General features: G+C 29.2%; 1 protein-coding gene and 1 long non-coding RNA gene across 4 annotated transcripts in view; one reads left to right on the top strand and one right to left on the bottom strand.

The window, feature by feature from the left end:
• Positions 1 to 25,245, top strand: part of LOC123263207 (opioid-binding protein/cell adhesion molecule homolog) — a 100,353-nt gene that overhangs the window by 33,591 nt on the left and 41,517 nt on the right. The window lies entirely within an intron of this gene.
• Positions 1,274 to 10,572, bottom strand: LOC123263220. Its single transcript, XR_006509127.1, has 3 exons — positions 10,322 to 10,572; positions 2,977 to 2,979; positions 1,274 to 1,287 (listed from the first exon to the last, which is right to left on the bottom strand). It is a non-coding gene; the product is annotated as an uncharacterized LOC123263220 (long non-coding RNA).

The following is a 25,245-nucleotide window of genomic DNA, read 5'->3' as shown; positions in this document are numbered from 1 at the left end:
TTTCGAGATAAAACTTTTTCTCGCAATACAGTGAGACCCTGGAGATCCGACTTGCAAAAGCTCTGTCGTTTTGGTTGTCATCATTATGGGTTTGGTTCTCGAGTAGTCTCATCGTCGTTTTTGAGTTAAGAAAACCTGCACCGATAAATAAGTACCTAACTACATACTTCTGTCTATCTGTAGAAGATTGTACGAATGCAGAAGAAGAAGAAGAAGAAGGGGGCTAGATGATGAAAATAAAGATAAAGAGGGAAGCAGACGAGAGCTGGTGAAAGAGGAAGATCAACTATAAAACGTTCCCGTCCTCTCAGAGTTGAACAAGAAAGTGCTTTACGATCCGAGAATGATTGAAAGCTTCAACTCTAATTCGTGCGGTATTTCTCTCAAGCTCTTCTGTACTATAAGCTCAACACGAACAAACTTTTTCTAAAGCCTTGATCCTTTTTGTTTTTTAGTTTTCACTTCACTACACTTTTCTTTTAGAGTTTTGAATTATGTTATTTATGTATGGATGTATATGGGCGTGTGTATAAGCGCTGGAATTAGGAATAGTTTTCCCGAGTTTGAATTTATCAACTTAGACTTTAAGTCAAGCGTATGATTAACTCACTAGCATTGAAAACAAAAACCATTGTACAATCAGAGATATTCTTTTACCAGAGAGAACAGGATCCAGTTCAAGAGAACCTGAAGAACGTTTAATGGATCGCTCTCATGCGTGATCTGATGAAATTACCAGTTTTATTGTTTTCTGAGTGGTATTTAATTACTTGAACGTTAACTGAATATAATCAACCAAGAAACTGCAGTCACTAATGTGACTCACAAACTATAAATATAGATCTATAAAGTCCTACAATTCAGATGAAAAGTTTTAGCAATTTTCTGGGTATACTTAAAACCGATTTTATGGCTACTTTTTCTTGATGGAGTTTAATTTCTTTTGTTGTTAATTGGTAATAAGAATTCGAATTTACGGTAAGGTAGAAATTCAAGTTAAAAACTGTTTATTGATTCCAAGTTTTAATAGTTTCATTTTAATTTTAACAAAAATAAGCTCTCAAATTTTTCTAGTTATCGGAACAATGTAATTTTTAAAGTCAGTAAATTAAATCTAATCATTCTTATGATTTTGAATTAAATATTTTAATATACTAGCATGCATTGCGCGCGGGATGTAGTATAATAAGTTGAGAACTTTTATTTGCTCATTTATTTTGTCATTTTCACTGCTAATTTATTAATTTACATTCATATAAAAGTACATGTATTTTTCAATTTAAAATACTAATGAAATTTTTTTTGGCCACAGAAAACTGAAATTAAAAAAAAACCTCGAACTTGTATGAAGAATATTTTAACATTTCTATGAATATATATATATATATATATATATATATATATATATATATATATATATATATATATATATATATATATATATATATATATATATGTATATGTATATATATATATTTTCATTTGAAATATTTATTAAAGCACCGAAAAATTGAAATATTCATTTGTTCATTAAATACTTACTAAAATATATTTGCGATTTATTTTCTTAATAATATAAATTCTTGTCGTAAATGAAATTAATATTAATATTTGAAGTACTAAGTAAACAATTAATTAGATTAAATTTTGAGATTAAAAAGAGATACGCTGTTCATTAACTAACAGCGTAACACAATGTAATGGTGTTTTGATACAATTAATTAGCAAAAAAGGGAGAAAGATGGAAGAATCTAATTATGACGGAACTGTGACAGTCACTTTCAACTTATTAATATAATGAGACACATTAGTACAAACACAAACATAGTGTGTTCGCCGAGAGTAGTATATATTAGTGTTAGGGAAGTTATACGGAGGCCAACTAGAATCCGAGACCGGACTCGACCCGTTATAGCAACCACAAGCGTACAAACTGCCTTCTAAACTAAACCACACTGAAATCCCTTGCTCTTTCATGCTAGAGCGCGTTCTATGTTCACACACACTCCACTCGTTTTCGGTTGTTCGCGTCGACAGTTACTCCTCCATGCCAATTTTCTGTCCTACCGATCCTGCAGCACCGGTCTAGCTACAACTCCTCTACATACAGAACAGTTTCCCTCTAGTGTGCTCCCTCTTCACTTTGACATCAAATTTACCCAAATAAGCACAAGCCCATATTGCCACGGTTACCATACCATACCATACCGCACCACTAGAACTACACTCACTCTTGTTTCGTCAGTAGTTTTGTTCCATGTGCGCTTCTCTCTACATATTATACAAATCACGCTGTTACCACATTCTGTAATTTCTATTCTCCTGTTATGTGTTTTGCTGTTATGTTTACATACCATCCGTTATTAGTTTGATATAATTGTTCATAATTTCATAATGTCAAGTACCATTTTCATTTTTGACTCTACAGAAGATTGAAAAATGAATTTATTCTCAAGGAGTGAACTTTGTTATAAAATGTAATAATTTTTTTATTGAATAAATAAGTAATCAAATCTTCAATTAATTCAGAATTTATTATTTTGAATACACGAAAATTATTTTATTACAGGCTGATAAAAAAATTCCTAAAGCAAATTAAATTTATATAAAGTTAAAAAATTTTTCGACTTAAATTAAAACGATAAAGTTTTTCAAAATGATTTCCTTGGTTCAAGAATTTTTCTTTTGAATATAGTTAATTTTTTTTTCAGTGTAGTTTTCAATATCTATGTTATAGTAATTCTGACAATAAAATAATCGTAAATGAACAATTAAACTTTTAAAAAATAAATAAATTTTCTTTTAATTTTTTGATGCTTTTTTCATTTCTGCTTTATTTACTGAATTTGTATAAATGAAATTTATAATGTTAATTATTTTAAGTGGAATTATATCCTAGAATTTAATTTTCAGTGTTCAATTGATCGAGTATAATTATTATATAATGGTTTTCAATTCATGATTGCTAGATTTAACTACCTTTGATGCACAGTAAAAAATTTTGCGTCAAAAAATTTTGTGTTAAAAATTTTTGTGTTAAATATTTAATACTTTTATGTGTAAATTTAACATTTATTGTGTAAAATTAACACAGATAAGTGTTAAATTAACACAAGAAAGTGTTAAATATTTAACATAAAAATTTTTAACACAAAATTTTTTGACGGATTGACGTAAAATTTTTTACTGTATGGTAAATGTATCCTTCTGGATGAAAAATCTTATGATTACTTTCTCGTAAGAATTACCATCATATAGATATTAAATTTACATAATAAAGATCGTTGATGCTATTTCAAAATTCTCTCAGCGTACTACTAAAGTGTCTAATAATTAAAACCAAAACAAGCTTATTTATTAAATAAACAAATAGTCAATTCTATAACATTATTAGTCCCAGCAGACATGCAGTCGTGGTAGAATCGATTTACAGTAACGACTCAGCTAATACGTGTCTGATGTCTTATAAGTTGAAGTAGAACCGGTAGTCTCTCGGGAATTCAAATTTAAAAGGTATCTTGGTCTTTTTTTTGTCGAGACCTTGTTGAAGCAGTGCACGAATGTCAAGCCTCATGATTTCTATGACAGAAAAATTCATCTCACTAGCGAAGGGTTGTAAGGAGCCAATGTGAACCCGAGGCTCGCGGAGGGTAAGAACTCCAGTTATATCTCGAGTTTATTGACAGACGCCTGAGAAAAGTAAGATAATATTGAATTATGCCAGATTGAACAGGAAAACTTAACCTGTCAATATGCCCCTGCATCAAAGGAATTCACTTCTATTTAATTTACAACTAAGGCACGCAATATTGTTTTATTCTTAATTCGCCTAAGAATATTGAATATTTTTATTGCGGTATCTTCGACATTTTTTTTCTTTATTTATCTGAAGAGTAATTTATCAAACCGGCTTTCGAATATTTAATGAAGTCCACTAAAAAAAAAATTAAAATTTTTTTATTATTTTCAATCATTCTTTGGAAAATTTTGTTCTAATTTTCCTTAAATATTTTCACAGTACGATAATAATATTATGAGAAATGTGAATAAAAGAAAGGTCTCCCCGTAGCACTCATAAATCTAATTACCGTCGGAGGTCGATGACATTAAGATTAACCGTTCGTCCGTGTAAAATGTCCGTGAGCTTAATCTTAAAGCTCGGTAGAATGATATATCTGTATAGGCGCTGGTGTATTAACTGTCCTATCAGCAAGCTACCAATGAACCTACTAGCACACTGCTCAACTCACTGTCTTGTTCCCTTCAGGCTCAAAGCTTCCTATTGAAAAGTTACTTGACACCTGTCTTCATTCTTATGTCTATTGTCACTCTATACAAAGCACTTGTTTATTAAAAACTTCATAAATATTAAACTAAAAAATAAATACGTAAGCTTTAAAATTTTTTTTAAAAAGACATAAATTTTTGATTATTCCAAATAAAACCAAACTCTCGGTAGATAAATTTTAATATATTTTTAATTTCCCATTAAACCTGCCTTATAGATCGTAAAACAGCGTTAGAAGGAAACTATCTTTCGTAAATATAAAAAATAGATAAAAGCGAATTGGATGGGAATCGTTGAGCGCAAAAGAGACTCAAATAAAAATGAGGATAATCGAGTCTGAGTAAACACTAAAAATGGCTCTGATTGCAAGTCGACACTTTGTGTCCAATTGTGATGTAACAATTTAAAGTAAAGCACCTCTTTTTAAATTTTAATGGCCGAGCATTTTAAAATCATGTCTCAAGTACTAAGAATTCCAGCTACTCTTTGCTGTTTAATTGCTATTTTACTTTTTGCTCTTCTAAGTAAAGGAAATACCTACTTAATAGGACAAGCAATCCCGCAATTAATTTTATTAACACGGTAAACAAAACAGTTTTTAATTAATTGATATCAAAAATTTTTTAGATTTTATATAAATACTGATTTCCCGACCGGTAGATGGCGCATCACATGTATTACTACTTTATTCGTCAGAAAAACTTTTCATTTTAAATTATAACTTTCATGAATTTTATTTTAATCAGTCAGAAACATGCATCGTATTGTTGCGAGTTAGTTATCTATTACTTTAACAATTTTTTTTTTGAAATCTCGGAGTATAAAATGAAAACTTTGCGTCAAATATATTGAATAAAGTTACATGACATGAGAACAGACATTACGTAATTTAACATTCGAATTAGAATATAAATTAAAAAAGTAAAAAGTATCAAAACTTGAATACCTTGTAATATGATATCAAGACTTGAATTTCATAAAAGGCTCTTAAGGAATAATGTATAATACGTCATATACACGTTTATTCATCAGATAAATCAGGTATTTAACATCAGAGAACTAAAAGTTCATTTTAACGATCACAAGAACGTGAAAAGCATCTTCGTTAGAGAGCTTCGTCCTGTTATGTACCAAGATCGTAGATAAATGGTAAGATACTCACCGTTTGTAATCAGTCTTTAGAGTTTGTTTGAGCAAAGTACACATATTCAAGGAATCCTTGGATCAGAGAAGACGATACTGATGGGTGAAAGCACTTTGCAGATGCAATATAACAAATTCCACGATTTCAGATGAATAAAGGAGTAAACGTTTAATTAGCAGCTATGTGTGATGTATACTTTGAAAACACCAATTAATTATTTAGTCTATGAGATACAAATTTTAATCATTCAATTAATAATTTTTTATTTAACAAAAAATGTTGAGAAAAATTAAATGCTCTTAGTGTAATTTTCATAAAATTATTATACTTAATATTCAAAAAATTAATGTGTTAATTATGGTGCGTAAATTTTATTTGACAATGAAAATACTGATATAAGGTAATTTAGGGTAAATTTTCAGATCCTATTAAATCCCATGGCCAGAAATTTCGTGCTATCACAGCTATAAGCATAAATAACAGTTTAAATTTTCAAGTTTAAATTATCGCATAATTATTACTCTTTCGATAATACAAACCGATATTAATTGTCTTGATAATCAAATTTTCCTGATTAAATTTTAAAACATCGTATCGATCGAATAAAAATGTACACTGTAAAAAATATTGTGTAAAATCAACACTATTTCTGTGTCAAATACAGTCTACACAAAATTAGTATTGAAATTTAACACATATTATGTTATTTTAACACAAAAAATTTTTAACACAGACTGTATTTACGCAAATACACAATATTTTTTACTGTGTACTTATTTTAATACATCATAATTACTGTTGTAATGACTAATTAATTTAATAAATTGTTGAAATCTCAGAAATATCTTCCTTTAATTTACAAAATTTTCACTACGCAATTCTCGACATTACTATTATAATTTCCAAATTATTGTAATACAGGCAAACAATAGTATGCAGTAATTTAATAGCATCAAACAGATTTTATGCTGGTTGTCAATTTAATCACGCACTAATAATTCAAAGCCCACAAAAGAAGTATTGTTATAAATTATTAAAAACGTATTTTTTAAAAATTAATAATGATCTTTTCAATTTATTTACTCAGCGATAATTTAAATAAAATAATGAGAAAGTATATTCAAAAAGACGAGAATAATAATGAGTCTGAGTATTATTTAATACTAATTAAAAGAAACAAAAAAAAAAAATGTTTCATTATTTTAATAAAATTTTATGACTGTGTATGTATAAGTAATGCGGTTGAATTGTTTTACGAGTAGGCAATGATGTTTTATTTACATTTTATATTACGCAAGTTGAGTTTGAGGGTTCGTTAAAATTTTATTTACGATCCGGTCTTTATTTTGGAAAACCCCGTAAATGATATTACATATTAATGTACATGTACAATTTAACTTGAGTGCATTATTACATTTTTGAAATCACATTAAAAATTTTAACTTTTAGTATTTATATTAAAATCAACGTTGCGATTGAATCGTGTTGTTATTTTCGTCATACAATATGTATGGTCGTCATAAATTTACATATTTACTCTCACAGTTGGATTGTTTTCTTGCAAATTAATTTGGTGATAATTTAACAAGAATTTTGTGATTTTTAATTAAAAAGATCACAAATATTTCGTTTTTGTATTGATTTATTAAATTTAGAACTGACTATACTTTTACATTAATTTGATCGGTACAAAAGTCGGTAAAGGTCAGGTATAAGGCGCTCGGCGAGCGAGGTTTTGTCAGTAACTGTCTTGTTCGATCTTTAGTCAAACTATCGTCAGTCAGAGAGTGCAATTTTGGGAAGGGTATTTCCGTTTTTGGTTGGTAGAAAATAACTGAAGTTGGGGAATTGTTGTTAAATGAAAGGATTCTGGAGAGGGTATTATTTATTTAAAGAAGGGTTGTTTAAACTAAGTGTGAGAAGATTGCTAGTTGGAAAAGTCTGGTCGCCATCTGATAAACAGATGGATTGTCAAATTTGTCCGCTTGTGTCGAAGGTTAGTCTGTCACTAAAGAGATTATTTGACAATGGCAACTACTTCAGTTTGACTGTCATAAATTTCTGAATTTTAAGTTTTATGACGTCTTTGTTAAAGGTCTGTCGAATATTTCAAAAAACATGAGTAAACTTAACAGTATAGTACAATTTTTTCATAACATAAAAAACTAAGATACATAACTAAACATGGATGAATCAAAAGTGAAAAATATGAAATAATTATTTTGTTTTCTTCGCTTTCAACTCTGAATGAAATTTTAATTCAAATATAAAATTCCATATAAAATTTTATATTTGTAAATGAATTTAAATACATAAAACATAAGTTTTTCAATTTATCTTTAAAATTCTCTTTAATAATTAATCAATCGAATTTTATCATAAATTAGAAACAATTCTTAATAGATTTTACTGAAATCCTTAATTATTACATAAAAATTATAGAATTAACCAGGTCATTTTTAGAAAAGTTTTCAAACAAATCTCATAACTATCCAGCCTGATCTGATAACCCGATTTTAGGTCGCGTGCCTTTGTCGAGCGCCGTAGGTCGGGGACTGTATTCAATGTTAATTTTTTGCAACGTTGCTAATATTCAGGCGCTTAACAAAATTTCAAGTAATGTCTCCTCGATATCCTTGTGAATAAATAAGGAACTTTGTAAGTTGAATTTCCTTCAAAGTTTTCAAAAATTCTGGACTTCAAACGACAAACAACGATCAATCCTAAAGTTTTTTGGCTTTTTAAAAATTCTTTCGGATTTAGTTTATTGTAAAATTATTTTATAAGTAAAAAAAAAATCTAGTCATTTTTGGATCAACCATTAAAAACAAAATCATAAATAATTTAGAAAAATTTTATTGAAGATGCTTTGATTCATATGCAACCGTTTATCAGCTTTAAACTGAATACATTATTTACAATCGTGTTGCGCCAGTACTAAAGTCGTGTGTAATGTATTCTCTATAAATCTTATATACTCGATGTATATATATGTATATGTATATTTATGTAACACCGCAAAGAAGGTGGTACCTGACACAGCCAAGTACAGATTTATCATTACATAGCAGAGATTACGTGATACCGGGTGATGAAGGTATCGTGATACAAATATATGAAATATTTAAGAGAAGTTTTATTCTTTTGAGAAGCTTGAGCGGGTAAATTTGTAAAATAATACACCTAGAGTCAGGTTAATTAGTTTGTTATATCTTGAAGAGTTAACTAAGTGAATATCGCAAATTTGTGTATAACAGAATTCAATCCAGAATATGGAGACGGACTGAAAGTTGTATTGACTCTTCAGGTAGTGTGTACACAGACCAGCATTGGTTGCATGCTAAACAGTATTCAACAGAGCTTTTAATTAATATAATTATCGGGCTTAAACTTTTCACGGGTCTATTAATAGTTTCACTTGACGCCAGGTGAAACGAAATGATTTGCGCTTGTGTACACTTTAATACACATCAGTAATTACGGGAGAGCAAATTACTTTAAAACTTCAATCCATTGTGTTTATTAAAACATTTTAATTTTATTTTATGTCCTTTGCATTTTTCGGTATAAGCAAGCTGATAAAAGAGGAAGATTAAATTTAATAATTAACTCGTTAAATTGTTCCCTGGCGGATCCGAATCACGGTAAAATACCGTAATTAAAGTGATTCACGGTGAATTCACGGTGAAAACCTGTAATTCGGTTATTTACCGAATTTCTCGGTAAAAAACGGTAAAGTCACCGTGTTTTCATGGTAATTCACGGTGAATTCACCGAAATTTACGGTGAAATTTTTATGAAACACCGTAAAATTACCATAATTCTTCGAAATCTCCAATCACGGTAAAATGAAACGATTACGGTGAATTTACGGTAAAATACGGTATTTCCCTGAAACACCGTGCTGTTACCTTTTCATGTAATTTTGAGTTTCGTGGACATAATATCTTGTCCCGTATATTTTGTTTAGCTGAAACTGAACATCGTCATTATTTTTGCGAAATCATGGGCCATCAATTGTTTATAGCCATTTATTTAAACAATTGTTAAAAAAAAATATATTTTTACTAAAGAAATAGTTTTTTGTTATTTCGAACAATTTTAAGGCAAAAGTTGCTCTTATAAAATTTGCGTATAGTTAAGAATTTTTGAGTTTTGAATTTTTTTAAATTTGAAATACATATTTTTTCACAATTTAAAAGATTAATTACAAAAGGAAAAATTATTTAATATTAAAATAAATATGTATGAATGTAAAGAATATCACCGAAAGTTGCTATTCAAAATCTAAAATGCTGTTGTTGTTTGTTCATAATAAAAAAACAGAGCAATCAAAGTTGGTCCATTTGACAAGTAACTCGCTACAATTGGCGGCGCATGCGCAAAGCGAACATTCATTGCTTTTTTTTCTCTCAAGCGTTTTATATAAATAATATATAATGACAAAACTTTCGTCTTCAAATTATCAAAAATATTTCAAAAAAAATATTCGTTGTAAATTAAGCATCCTATTGATTATCTGTTGTACTGTCTAATCGAAGTATTAGTGGCATATTTACAAAAAAAAAAAAAAAACACAAGCAGCGTGTGATAATGTTTTCTTTTTATAGCTTTCGGAAAATAATTTTTCATTTGATAAATTCATTGCTACTGCTCGAGGAAAAGAAATTATTTATAAGTATACAAAATTGTTTATAAATAATTGTATAATTTTGTATCACGAAAAAAAATGACAAAAAAATTTGTCGAATTTTAAGAAAACAAGTTCAAAAGCATCAGAAAATGAAATTTTGAATGCGAGCGCTAAAAATTTAGTGATAAAAAAAATCACGGTTTACGCCAGAGCTTTAAATGAAATACAGTAGAATCACTGTAATTTTTGGTGAAACTAGAAATGTGAATAGCGCGCTACGCGTGCGCCTAAATCTTAACCAATAATGAATCGTGGCCCGTTTTTTGCGAGTTTCGACCTTTGACTAACTTCAAGACTTTCATCTATTTTATAATGTAGGATCACCGTGATTTTACCGTTAATCGCGGTGATTTTACCGTAAACTACGGTGATTTCACCGAAAATCACGGTGAACGTGCACGGTGAAATCACCGTGCAATCACCGTAAATTCCGGTAAATCGGATCCGCCAGGGTTTCACAAAATCTCATTTTCGACAACCGACGCAGACTAGTTTTTTAAAAATTATAAAATTTACTTGGTAGTGAAATTTACCGAAAATTCGTATAATAGCTTCAACAGACGAAAATAAAATAATTTATCTCTGTACGATACAGCTGGACGATAATATCAAGTAATTGCGGAAGCAAAGCAAATAAAAAAAAAAAAAAACGGTAACACAATAGAATGGAGCTGAAAATAAAAAGCACTAAACAATAAAAGTAAAAAAGGGTAAATTTAAAGAAATCAGGAAATCAGAATAAATCACGTTGAAGTAAAGAAATTGAAGCCGTAATTCGTGTAATGCTCTCTCCTCGAGCCGTCTGAAATCCGTGCCAAGCTAGTGGAGAATCGAGTGACCCGATCGAGCAAGTCAAGGCATCGATACTATCTGATCGCGTCGAATACAAGTGATCTGATTCGATCCCCTCTGTCGGCAGCTATTCCCCTCGCTCTTAACTTAAGACTTTCTTTTTATATTCCACCCTTATCTACTGCTCTTTCCTTCCTTTCTCCACTACAGAGTTCTCAGTCCACCCTCTCGTTCGTCAGGAAACGTAAAAAGTCAAAGTTTGCGGCGGGCCAAAAAGGAAACAGGCACTGCTGTTGCTATAAAATACACTATACCCAAGACATTTCTAACAGCTTCGAGTCCTCTCGATTTTTACGGCAACTCTATACATCTATACAACCACAAGAACATGTATATATATGTATAAATGTGCAGAAAAGTACTCCCACATCTATCCGTTTTCATGGCTCCTTTTATATACACTCTTACGCGGTATTTTCATTGCATTCTCTATCATATATACATATCTCTTCCTATCCTTTTTTTATTTTTCCTCTTCTATATCGTTGCTATCCCCCAATGGCCACTCTACACTCCTACAACTATACAACTTCTCTTATATTATACGTCTGCTGTAAATCCATCGACCGGAAGTAACGAATTCTCCGCTAGATACGATTTATTGCCAATATTTGCATGGTGCGAAGAACCCGAGCAAATAATGCACCCGCTCATGAAAACATTTCTAACACTCGTCTTAGAGAAAATTCACATGAATACCTCTGGTTCTTGCCAACGCCTCACATTTTTATTCTGCTTTTTATCGATAAATTTTACACTTACCTCGTATCGGTGCACAATTTTTTAATAAGAAAAATTATAAATTTACAAGATGAGGGCACACGAAAGTTTAAATTTTTAGTGTGCGAGTTATTGATACTCCCAGGAGATAAATTAAATTTTGCTGAATTTCACACGACTCAAATGTCCCATTGAATGTGCACATATTGATCACATCAAGTATTTATAGTGATATTCATAGATACTCGTGTATGGATATTTATACGTACGTAGTTATGTGTACGTAGATTCTGAATTTCCATATGTTTCTTCATCGTCCGTTAAGCACGAATATGGATCCAGGTTTTGTATACATATGTTGTTACAATGTGTTATATGTTTATGTAAAATAACAAGTGTATTGCGGGTGTACTACGTTACTTGATAACTAAAAGCTCCAATGAATAAATTGGTTTAAAAATTTTACGAGGATTTCAAATTTAATATTAAAAAAAAAAACTCAATTTATTAACAAATTTTTCTTTTAAGGAAACAGAGCTTGGTAAGATATGAAAAGGATAAAATCTGAAATGTGTCGCGTATGTTATAATGATGCAGCTAACAATTATAGTACTTGTAATATGTGATACACGAGACATTAATTTCAGTGCACCGCAAGGGGTTTAAACTGACGAAGAATACTTGTCGTTGGTTTATGTATATTTATGTATAGTTGTATGTGCATACAAACATATTTATAAATTTCATATATATCTATATATGTAAGTATAATATGTAGTGCAGTAAGTCTGTCATGGATGAAGAAAATAAATAATACGTGCGGTGTCGAGTGCTTCCGTAAACAGCCTCATAGGTATCTTTCATTCTTGATAATTTATGGTTTTAAATTTTTAGGTTTTTATTTAGTGAGAAACTTTTTACAAATTTTTTTCTCTGACTGTCGTCTTTTATAATCTTCAATCATTTATTTTTTTTTACTTTGGTTTCACTTTTAATGGTTTTTATTCTATTTTTATGACGACCAAGACTTGTTGGGTCGAGGAAAAAATTCCTGCGTTATAAAACTGACGACAGTGGCCTCTTACTCTGTTTTACTGTGTCATAGGATATTATTTGCTTTTTTTATTTTTTCGCATTTGCAGTAAAGTCCAGTGACCCGAGTAGTATTGCATGCAATATTCCTTTAACGCGCGGTACTGAAATCACATGTACATGTGGATTATATTGATCTCTATGTATGCTTGTATTCAGTGTGGGCATTAACACTCTCGTATTGTGTTCGTGGTACCATTCAAACTGCTAATCCTTTTATTTTATCTCACACATTTTTATATCAACGCTGCTGTTAGATTTATAGACAACAACAGTTTATAACCATTTTTTCAATTCATCAGACTTAAATTTTTTAGTTAAGAGACAGTAGTTTTAATTTACAATAATAAATTTCAATATCGTCAGATAAAATTAATTTTAAAAATAAAATTAAACTAATTTTTATTTCCAGATTAATTATATTGTGTCCATAATATAATCATCCTATTTGTGAGAGCTTTTAAAATCATCAAAGCTAGAATTAATCTTCTGGACGCGAAATCCGTTGATTATAATCCGTTAAAAATTTCTACATTTTTATTTTACTCTACACAGCAATGCGAGCGGCGATTGTTAATTATGTCATGATAAATAACAGTAGCCAATGCTGTTATAAATAAATAATAAAATACGCTCTATTGCAGCTTAAATTTATTATTATAGTGAATTCAAACTTTTTTATTTTCAAATTAAGTTGTAATCAATTGAAAATTTCAAAGTAATTGAAATGTAGAAAGTCTTTTTCCCGATCATTTTTTTTTCTGAATTCAGGAAAGCCAAAACTTTTTTCGACAGTAAATATAAAGTTTTTAGTCAATTCTTTCGGGACCGCTACATTTTTCGACAGCAATAAATTTCGTTCTAGGTGTACAGTATACTCAAAAGATAAAATAGTGTAAGATCCTGCTTTTTACTCACTTAAACTCGTAACATGTGGAAGATGAAAACTATTTACGCTGCAATGTACTGATCTTACAGCGACTTCAGTTGATTTTTCTATTATGTGATACTGTTGAAACTTTTATAAGTTTGTAACAAGTTTAGAATATCGATAATTTCTTTCTATTATTTTATTCCAATGAGCCGATAACGCTGTTGGAAAATTAAGTTTAAAAAAAAAACCGCGAATAATATTGAAATGTAAAAATAAAACTAGGTCTGGTCAATTTTTAAGTGGATTTATTATAACTCTTATGGCTATTCATTCAAGAAAGTTTCTAAATGTAATTATAAAACATTATTTTCAGATTGAATTTTTTAATTGAAATGAAGTTTGTCTGATCCATTTCGAGATCCGTATGATGTATTTTACATCAAATGACAATACTTGTTAAATTTCAATGACAAAATTCGGTTTTAATGGTGAATAATTAAATTTCCAATTTGTTTGATGGGCATAAGATATAAATAATTTTGTTTGTCCATCAGATTTGATTAATATTTCACATTGATCTAACAAAACTTTCGATTATTTAAATATATTCATTTATCTTAGCCAATCTTATTATGCATCAATAATATCACAGCTAACCGATAGATTCCCAAGAGTTCATTTATTAAACACGATTAAAATTGAACGGTTAAGTGAATTAAGTTCGCTTAAAATAGTAAATGTTCTTGCTTTTTGATAGATCGCCCAAAAATAATAAAATATGATACTTGTCATGAAGACTTACGAATTCAAACTGAAATGTTCAATTATTCAAAATCATTCCAAGTTATTTAAATCACTAGAGATTTAATCAATAAATTTATGCATTCATTTTACAATTACTTTTATAATTTTGTTTTTTAATTTATTTCATAGGGCAAATGATATGGTATAGTTCTGAAAAATATTATAATTGAAACTTAAAATAATAAAAATAAAGAGCGAAAATAAAATTTTTTGTCAAATCTCTCCCAAATTTAAAAGTTTCAACTTTTTCACTAGTTGTAGAAAATTTATTCTCACATTTACATTTATAAGTTTGAATTAAAAATGTCGAAAAATCTGGAACAAAGCCACTTTTAGTTAACGGAAACTCAAAAAACTACGGGTAAAGTTTTACGAATTATCAATATTATTGATTCTTGTTTATTGTACTCTCATCCATGAAGATATAGCTTGCTGTCTATTAACCTTTATTTTGTTTGTTGTTTTTCCCAATTTATATTTTTTGCTTATTCCAACATCTTTAGAAATATTTTATAATGATGCTGAACCGTAGAATCAGAACATCGCACAATGGAGACTTCGATAGTTATACTTTTGTTACATCTATTTCTTCGGCTGCAGATCTAGACAAAATTATACAACCAATTATACAATCTGTAAGAAACAGAGGTACCAGATCGCCCGAGAGAACGTTTTAATAAGAGAAGAATAATAAAAATGCAGATATATATGAGAAAACGAGAAAGTAGTCGAAGTTAAACCAAAAATTATAAATTGGAAAATTCTAACGAGAAATTGAGTCAATAATCCTTGGCAGATAATTGTTAAAATTCTCAAGGAGAAATACTTGCCATTAAATGTAACCTAAATGATTCTTTTTATATATTTTCTGGAGCTCCTTGAATTTCATATTGCTTTGAGTTTTATTTTAGTACTTCAAATGAAAATCCTTTTAAATCAAAGTAAAGTTTTTATACTTCAGATATTCACATATTTTTTATCCGTGATACAAGTTAGAAAAACCACTTTATAAAAATGACATTTTGAAATCTAAATTTCTCATTGAGCAGATATTAAATTTCTGTAAATACTTTTTATAAATATACGAGAATATTCATTCTTTACAGTATTTTTATGTATACAAAAAAAAATGAAACAAGCTATCAGAGATTAATGACAGCTTACATAATGAATAATCAAACGAATGATTAACTGTCATTTATATTCTCGAGTGATTATACAAATGATGTAGAGCGTAGCTTGTTATTTTACATTTCACTCGACTGATCATCTTTTCATATCGGCGAAATATATACATAGTTGTAGTTTTATCGTTAGTTTGAATGTGATTTTTTTCCAGCGATCACGACGTTACATAAAATTCACTTTTTATTTATTCTTTTATTTAAAAAAAAAATCTTTGATTTTTTTATGCAATTATAATTGATAAAATTTTATGCAACTCTTTTTAACATTAATTTTTTTTTTTATTCAGCGAGCAATTACCAAGCGGAGTTTACATTTTTTTTTTTATTCCTCAATAAAGTTAATTTTGACTTTCCGCTCTAAAAATTATCAGAAATTCCTCAATTATTTCCACGGGTATTTTTTCGTCTCGATGACCATATAATTTCAATAAAAAAAAAAAAAAAACAATTACCCAAATAAGTACCATAAAACATAAACCAGGTGAATTGTGAAAGCCATAGTTGTAATTTGATGCCGGGTAAGGAAATCGGTTTATCTGTATCTGCATAAAATTACTCCCATCTCTAAATGGAGTCGGAGCATCATGGCAGAGTACTAGTGGGTGGAATCGATATCTTCTGTGGAATAGATAAACTGGGCGAGAGGGTGAAATGATTGAGAAAAAAAGAAGCAGATAAAAAGTGAGGAAAAAATCGTAGAAAGGATAGATATAGAAACATGGATTCATGAATAGTAGCGAGACTCCATGTGCAAGACTTAGCCTCTCTCCTTAAATCTCTTAAACTTTTTGCTCTATTTTTACCTCTATACTTCCTAGGCTTCGCAAAAGGATGAGTAACCTCTACTCTAGAAATCGCGATGTCTTATCTCCAAGGATTAGTAGAGGTATGGTGGATCGAGTACAGTCTACCATCAGACGAGGTTTTGCTAAATTCTCTCCGGAGAATAAGGTGAGGTTTAATAGGCCACACTAGTTTAATACCGCATTTTCTGTCTAATGCGCACACACTGCTTCACATGTACACACACCAGAGTACTATTGAGAGATTTACAGAATAAAAAGCGTGGATTTGAAAACTTTTCGTTGAAAAAATAAAAAATTATGACTGTTCAAATATTTGAGTAATGTTTTAGCCTTAAGTTCACTTCATAAAAAAAAAGATAATTATTTGCAATAATTAAACAACTTCAGCAATTTATTTACCGAACCTTCACGTTGACAGAAGACGAGTATTTTGAAAATAAAGCCCTTCCTTGAACTTAAACAATTATCGTTGAAAATATAAGCAATTTCAAGCTAAGAAATTTATTAAAATTCGGTGAATCAGCAGCTTTTATCTTTTTTCACCATTTTCTTATTCTGGTTATTTTTAGCGGTCACAGTAGCAAATAAACTAATTAAGCTGGAAGGTTTTGTCGTACTGGTAAGAAAAAGGACAACTTTTCAATAGTTTTTATTGACTAACTGAAATTGAAAAAACACCATCTGGTTACTAGAATAAAGAGAAGACAACTTAAGTTATGCAAAATTCTTCATTGCTATGTTTTATAAAGATTAGAATAAATTTAAATATATTTATCGCCAATTAAATCGCTTAAATATTTTCTCTAAGTGCATCAAACGAAATGTTTTTTTTTTTAATTAATCAACATATTTAAAAATTTTTTTTAGTCTAAAGAGTATTAGCACATGCTTAAAAATCCTTCAATACAAGCAAAATTAAAATATTTATGGTAATCAGCAAAGCAAAAATGAATTATTTTAAAAGAGCATTTTACGGTGTAAATTATTTTTAATTAAAATTTTCCATAACTCTTTTTTCGCAATCCAAACTTAGATTATAGGATATTTAAAAATAAGCACTGTAAAAACGAAGTGATTAAAATAACAGTAATAATTATTTCAGTGACACGGAAGGTTATTTTATAAAGCAGTTCGCTTATGACTAATGCAAACACTCAAGAGTTTAAAATTTAAAGTGGAAACAAGAAGGTAGAAACAAAGCTGCCAGTAAATATAGAATTTTGTACATGACAGTGAATGGTTATATTCTCTAGTTGTTTCTGTTTGTTCAATCATTCACGGTATTTCGCAGAGTGACGCGGCATCCCACGAGTCCCGTGTTCAGTTTAGAATATATATACTGTAAAAGTAGTATAGACCCTGCGTTACCAAAACAGGTTTGTCGGGTCAATGGTCCTGGACATGTGACACAGAAATGAGGTCGACTGAGTCGTCACATAAAATGTTAGATGGTTCCTCCACTTGGTTGGTCTACTATTTGCTATTATACCATACCGAGCTATCTCTGAGTATGAAAATAGCAAGTCGGGGGTTTTATTGCATTGTGACATTTTAATGCATTCTTCTGTGGTCTTTTTATATAGAAAAAAAATAAATAGAATAAAAAAAAATTTTATTATAATAAGAGAAATTATTATTATATTTAAATAATAATTTTAATAATGATGAGAGTGATAATAACTGAAAATGTAAATGCATTTTCATATTTAATATTTACTGGATCAAATTAACAATAATTTATTCCAGGATTATTCAAAAAATTATCCTTTGTACGCATTTTAAAACAAGTGGAATATTTATGATATTATTTTAATGGCTGTAACCATTTATAAATTTCAAATCACGTATTACGTGCCCCATGTATATGCAGGGTTTAAATATATCTGCGTCATCATCGTAATGAAATTGGAAATTTTAATTTATCGAATAGGTCACGGTTATTCATTATTTTATAAATAAAATGAATTTTAAATGATTTATTTTTTCACGGATGTTTGAGTTTAAAATTGTAAAGCTATGGGAAAATTAATTACGCGAAATAATTTATATATTTTCGAACAATTGTTTGAATTAATACGAAATTATTAAATTACTCTATAGTTAATAATTGTACTTGATTTCAATTAGAATTATGCTTAAACTTGTTCAATTTTGTGGAAATAATGGACAGAAAAAAAAAATTTACGAGAATCGAGGAAATAAATTTGGAGAACTTTATCTTCTTGATTTGAGTAAAAACATTCTTAAGATAAAAAATTTTCTGATTTAAGTAAATTTTAAATGATTCAAGAATATTCCGTGCTAATTTAAGACAATTAAACTCTTTAAAATTATTTTCTCTTGGATTATTCGAAAATTTTTCTCTTGATTCAAGTAAATTTTTTTTTTTGTGTACCAATATGAAATAATTTAATTTTATAGCAAGATATAAGGACATTATTGTTTAAAAAAGAATAATAATAATTTTAGTCGAATAGATAAATGTTATCTGATTTTATAAATAAATCTTTGAATTTTTAGATTATCAAAAAAAATTTATTATTCTACAATAATTCTATATAAACAAAATGATAATATATTTACCACTGACAGATATATAGAGATCTCTTCAATCGAAAAACCGGAAAAAAATAAACAAATGTATTTTGTTTTTCACACTGGGGAAACATTAAAGCCTGACTTTTATATAACCTTCTCACAAACACGAATATAAATTGAAGCTGCGTCATGTTTTTTTTTAATATATATTTTTTTCGTGCACTCCAAAGAGTCATCTGTTAGCCATAATTTCCATCATGTACCAATATGTATCTTCATATATGCGTGAAAATGGTTTATGACTTAACCACACCAATACAATCGTCGACATATAAATAAATACACCAACGATAAATATTTATTCGATTTTAGTTGTAAATTATAAGTTAAAATTATAATTATAATAGCACAAACAATAACAAAGCCAATGATAATAATAGATTAAAATAAAATTCAGTATTTATGCAAATGTTAATTACGAATAAATGAATAATGTGATAAATTAAAAGGAGTGCTTAGCATTAATTACAGCAATAAAATAGAATATTCAAGTGAGAAGTAAACCCTCGGAGGTGTAGTATTCTAGTTGCATGGTAGTTAAAGAAAGTCCGTGGATTCATTCATTTGTCGTGAACGATTAAATAGCTCGATAAATGTCCAAAGATTTACAACTGCGCGGTGTACTAAATATATTTGCCGAGGAATAGAATAGAGTACAATTATAGGATTTTATACTTTTAATACTAAATTTAGAAATTCTACTTTTTATAACATTAGAGAAATATTTATAAAAACTGCGGAAAAATTACAGAAAATTTTACCTCAGGAATTTTTGTTCCTAAAATGTACACTGATAGAAGAATTTATTTTTATAAAAAAATATTTGTTAATAGTTAACAAATCATTTATTAGAGACCACTTTTTGGTATTAAACAAATATTTCTTAGTATTTAAAATGATTTGTTTGTATTTAATAAATCTGGTACTCGTTTATTAAATATACTAGCTGTTACTCGCCCGCTCCGCTGGGCGCTTTATAGAATTGCATTTTTAGATCTAGACTTGAAATTTAATTAGAGTATTGTTTTGACTTGCACAGATCCCAATTCTATCGAATTGGCATCCACCTTTTATCCCTGTAATTATTCTAGCTACACGGAGAAAAAAAATATGTGTGCATACCAGAGTACACAGGTAAGAAATGAAACTTCTTTACGTGATATCATTTTCTAACTATTTACAACTTCACAGAAATTGGGTCGATAGGCTTAAGAAAAAAAAAATATAGGTTCCGGATAAGTAATCACCACCATATCATATACTAAAACCTTCTCCGAAATACGCTGCATCTTATGGTGTATTATTTCGATCGGTTCAGTAGTTTTCGCAGTATAACCGGACAAAAAAACCGGCTCTCCATTTATTAGTATAGAATTAATAAATCTTTTTAAATACTAAGAAATATTTGTTAAGGACGAAAAAGTAGTCTCTAATAAATGATTTATTAAATATTAAACGAATATTTTTAACTATAAATAAATCCTTCTATTAGTGTATTGATCAGTAATGTTTATCTTTGAATTTAATCGAGAAGTTTTCTCGTAGAATAAGCGTATCAAGTTTCATCAAAATTCGATTATACGAGAACACTAGATGTAGTCGATACTATCCGAAAGTAAGATACTGCTGCGAAGATACTGCAGCAAAATGAGCCACCGCGAATTTTCGAACCCTTCAGGGTATAGTAACACAAGAAATTATTACAGCAATGAATACTTTTGCTTTTTAAGCATTTGATACTTTAGTTGATGACATCTCGGAAGTAAACTTAATTAAGTCATTTAAGGATATGTTTATAATTAAGATAATTAAATATAGTTTATTATTAATGCCAGCAAGGTGTTGGAAAGCATAATTACGAGGAAGAAAATATTTTTGTATTCCAAACTGTAATACTCGTACAAGTTCCGCATGGGTTAATGGTAATAGCAGCTAATTGTTAGTCAATGCAGAAACTCCAGGATACTCTCTTTGACTGGGAATCCCATTACAAAGTCAGGTTAAATTACCGTCAGATTTTTTTCTCTCGATTTTTTGTTTCAATTTAATTATCTGGACTGTATTCAGTAAAAAAAAAATATTAAGGTACAACTAAATAGTTTTTAAAATATTCTAGCTGCATAGGAAAAGTATAATATGTTCATTGTTCGTGTATATATTCAACTAATATTGTATAAATTTTCATGAGAATCAGATAGAAAATAAAAAAGCCACAAAGAGTTGAATATTAGTACAAAACCAAGCCGTATATTCTTTTCTTTTCTCTTATGTTCTATTGAAAATTCCCTTTTTCTAGCAAATCGTCTTATTCAAGCTTGAGAGCATCGAGTGAATGTTGAGTTTAAGAAAAAAAAAAAAAATAAAAGTAAAAACAGATTTTTATGTAAAGCATCGAGAAAAGTGACAATATTTCGCACGCTTTTGTATTTCAAATGGTTAAAGTATGCAATAAATTGAAAAGCTATCTCGACTGCCGACAAAAATCTTTTCAACACTCCAGTAATGTAACCACTGAATATTAATCATGGTCCAGTAAATGTTCTTAATTAATAATACTCGAGTTTTGATAATTACTTCATTTATTAAGAGATTGTTGAAGTTGAAACGAAAAAAAAAGAAAAAAAAAATCATATTTTATGTTATAATATTACAGTTATACAGTTTGTGCTTTTTTAAAGTAATTTTTCAAGACTTTCGGCTAAAAATCAATGTCGATATTAACTTCTTGATAATTTATCAAATTCATAAATATTTTTTATTAATTACCCATGTAATTTGAAACAAATCCAATTCATACGACTAAAGATGATTAATTACAGTAATTCTGAAATAAATAACTAATAAGAATTAAATAAATCATTCTATGAACCTCCAACATATATATTTAAACATTATCATCATTCATGATTAAATTCAATATTAACTATTCATTCGATTACAGAAAAATTCAATTATAGAATAAATTGTAATTTGTCCTCAATTTCTATCAAAAGAATTGACTTAAATGTACATTTTTTACAGACAATGATCATTTAAAAGAGTGGAAAATATGAGAAACTACTTTTAGCCAGATAATACAGAGTATGTAGATATAAACAGATGTTTTGGAGTCTCCTAGAGAGTAATCCTTGTCAAATAAAAGCATGCGGAAAAAAATGCGCCATAAAGTATAAAAAATTTGATGATATGCGGTAATCTATTTCTTTCCTGGGTAAAAAATTTAGTCGTAAAAATTCACATATGGTGATATACATATCAATGTGAAAAAGTGAATTCTCATCAATTTTTAGCAAGTTGTAGTGCTATGCGTAAAATCCTTACAAGTGGAGCATCTTCTCCCGTAATGTAAGTTATACATATACACAAGTACATTTGAAGCAGCTCGTGTTCAGTATATCGTACAGAATATGGGTTTGGTTGGTAGGTTATACATATATCCATCTTCGTACGTTCTATACATTAACTGTAGGTTCCTTAGAAAGCTCTTTAGTGTATATTCCTTTTCGCGGTATTCTAGGAAAGATAGAAAACCTTTTTTGATGTATAGCCATGCCTATATATTGGTACATGTGTATATACTACACATGTACGAAACCATAGAAATTGCCTCGAGACGATTTCATCAGGGAAATCTCCTCCTTGCGTATGCACGTTTGTCAGCAGCGCAAAGAAGACGGATAGGAGAGCAAGCTTAAGTTCAGGAAGAAGAAGTAGAAGAAGAAGAAGAAGAAGATGTAGTGATGAAAGAAGAATATATATTCCTCAGTGCTTTTACTCTTTATAGACATGACTGTACGCTCGATAGAAGCTTGTATCTACCTGTCGCAGTTCACGCGGGATATTAAACCGCGCACGACAGTCACAAACCCAAATTATTTCCGGGAATCATAAAGGCTGAAACCGAGCTTGAGTTTCATTTGTGCAAAATGCCGGTTTAAATTTGTCGACAACTCGAAATTTAAGCAAAGCACTGGTATGTTTGCAGAGCGTGACGCACTGAGTGTGTTTATTTCAGTTCGTGGTATTAAATATATTATGCATGCTACGTAACTTCATGAAGATATCATTATTTGACAATAAAACAAAAATTTTTTTGAAGAAAATGATCTTTCACGAATGAAAGCTATTTTATTTTCTGATATGAGATGTAAATTATTTTTTTTTTTTTTCATATTTTAAAGCTATCCGTGGAAAAATTTTTTGATGTGGGCTTATATCTCGTTTGACATGACTTAATATACCCATATTAGGCCTGATATAGTCATATATGCTCATATAGAATTTTTATACGAAAGAAAGTCTATAAATATCCGACAGATGGCGCAGGATCGCTAAATCATCTCTTTATAAGAGAGTTAAGTTTGAAGAATTTATTTCTAAACTAAAACCAATGTTTTTTTACTCTCCTAGGCCATATTAGAAAAATTTTCCATAGTAATTTTTCCATAGTTAATTCCTAATAATTATAATAATATCGCAGTACTTGAAGTCATCAAGCCATTTGATGTTACGAATAATTCAATGATAGAAATATTATGTTACTAGCACTTGAATGTATTGATCAATATCAATAGCATCGCATAGAACACATGGGACTGAATATTATGGTATAACTAGATATCTTCGATTTCAATTAGCGGCAGCAGTTAGTGCCATTCCAGTACATATCAAATGCAATCTCATCATTAGATGCCATATATAAATTTATGATATATGGATGAATATAAGCCGTACCTCAATCTCAGTCCGTATATCTTGTGAGTCTTCATCTACCTTTCTTTTGTGATTTGAACATCACAGAGCTTGAACATTCCCTGGTATGAAAGCTGCGATACAGCCGTATGTATATTAATCAGTTCGCATTTATGATAGATTTATATTAAAAATGATCTCGACATCTGTTGTAGAGATTGATACTGAATAAAAGACTGGAAATGTCACTGATGACAAGTTGCTGATAAAAGCACTTGCTATTCCTCTTCAAATATGTATAGGTTTACAGACAGTCTCCAGTCTCCAGCCGTGTGTGTTGCCGAAATGACATTTTATTATCCTCTTCGTAAGTATTTATTTAGTATATACATGCACCTCTATTGAATCAAGAGAGGAGAAAGATGCGACAAAATGAAAAAAAGACCAAAAAATTTCTTATTTCAAGAAATCCAATGGAGAGTGTGAGAGAGTTGTTGAATATTGCTGGCAAGCTTTGTACAATTTGCTTTCTAACATTTCGTCTTACAGTGAAATGTCGACGTTCAACAAATCGTCCGTTTCTACGATAGGACATTCAAGTGACAAATTTATAGTATTCTGATCTATAAGGTATAAAATATATATATATATATATATATATATATATATATATATATATATATATATATATATACAACAAAATGAGCAAGAGAGAGAAAGATGAAGAGATGAAAATAAAAAGGTAAAAGTACGACTAGTAGATACAAAGTTTTCGAGAATTTATTTTTAAAAAAAGTTACAAAACTTTTTTCGCTGACTTAAAATTTCACATTCGAAACTTCTTCTTGTAAATTTTTTTGCTTACTGATTGTAATCGAGAGATAGTCGAAGCAACTTAAGATACATATATTATGGATATTTGAAGAAAAAAAGTTTAATTAAATAACAACTGAATAAATATAATGGTAATAAAATACTATAAATAGGCTTTTAAATCTAGATGAAACTTGGAGATTGGTATTATTAGGAATAGAAATAAAAGAAAAAGAAACAAAAGTTTATTTCAGTAAGTCCAAGTGACTCATTCAACTTGGTTAATTACTTACTTACTAACAGACCCGTTACATACATATAGAAAAACTTTTCGCCATGGTTAATACTTTTTTCATTTAAACTGCAGTGAAGTTAATGTTTTTTCTACAACTTTCATCTCTTTTTCCCGCTCTTTTATCTTTTTACTTGTTTTGAATAAACATATCGAAGTATTCATCGATATCGATTGGATATATATTTAGTCTGTAACTATATTGTTTTTATTAAATTTTTCTTCATAAATCAAATAAACGATGAATTTATTTCATGCATTGTAGAATTTCCGAGTATTATTGTTCTTTCGTTATTATTCTATGTACATATCACATGAGCTTGATAAGTGAGAAGTTAAAACTTCAATACGATACGCGCAAACACAAAGTACGAAAAAAAAATTGAAAAA

Source organism: Cotesia glomerata, linkage group LG1 (genome assembly GCF_020080835.1).
Source record: "Cotesia glomerata isolate CgM1 linkage group LG1, MPM_Cglom_v2.3, whole genome shotgun sequence".
In the NCBI taxonomy this organism is placed as follows: Eukaryota; Metazoa; Arthropoda; class Insecta; order Hymenoptera; family Braconidae; genus Cotesia; species Cotesia glomerata.
Note: the sequence above shows the minus strand (reverse complement) of the source record. Positions and strands in the feature narration are given on the sequence as shown.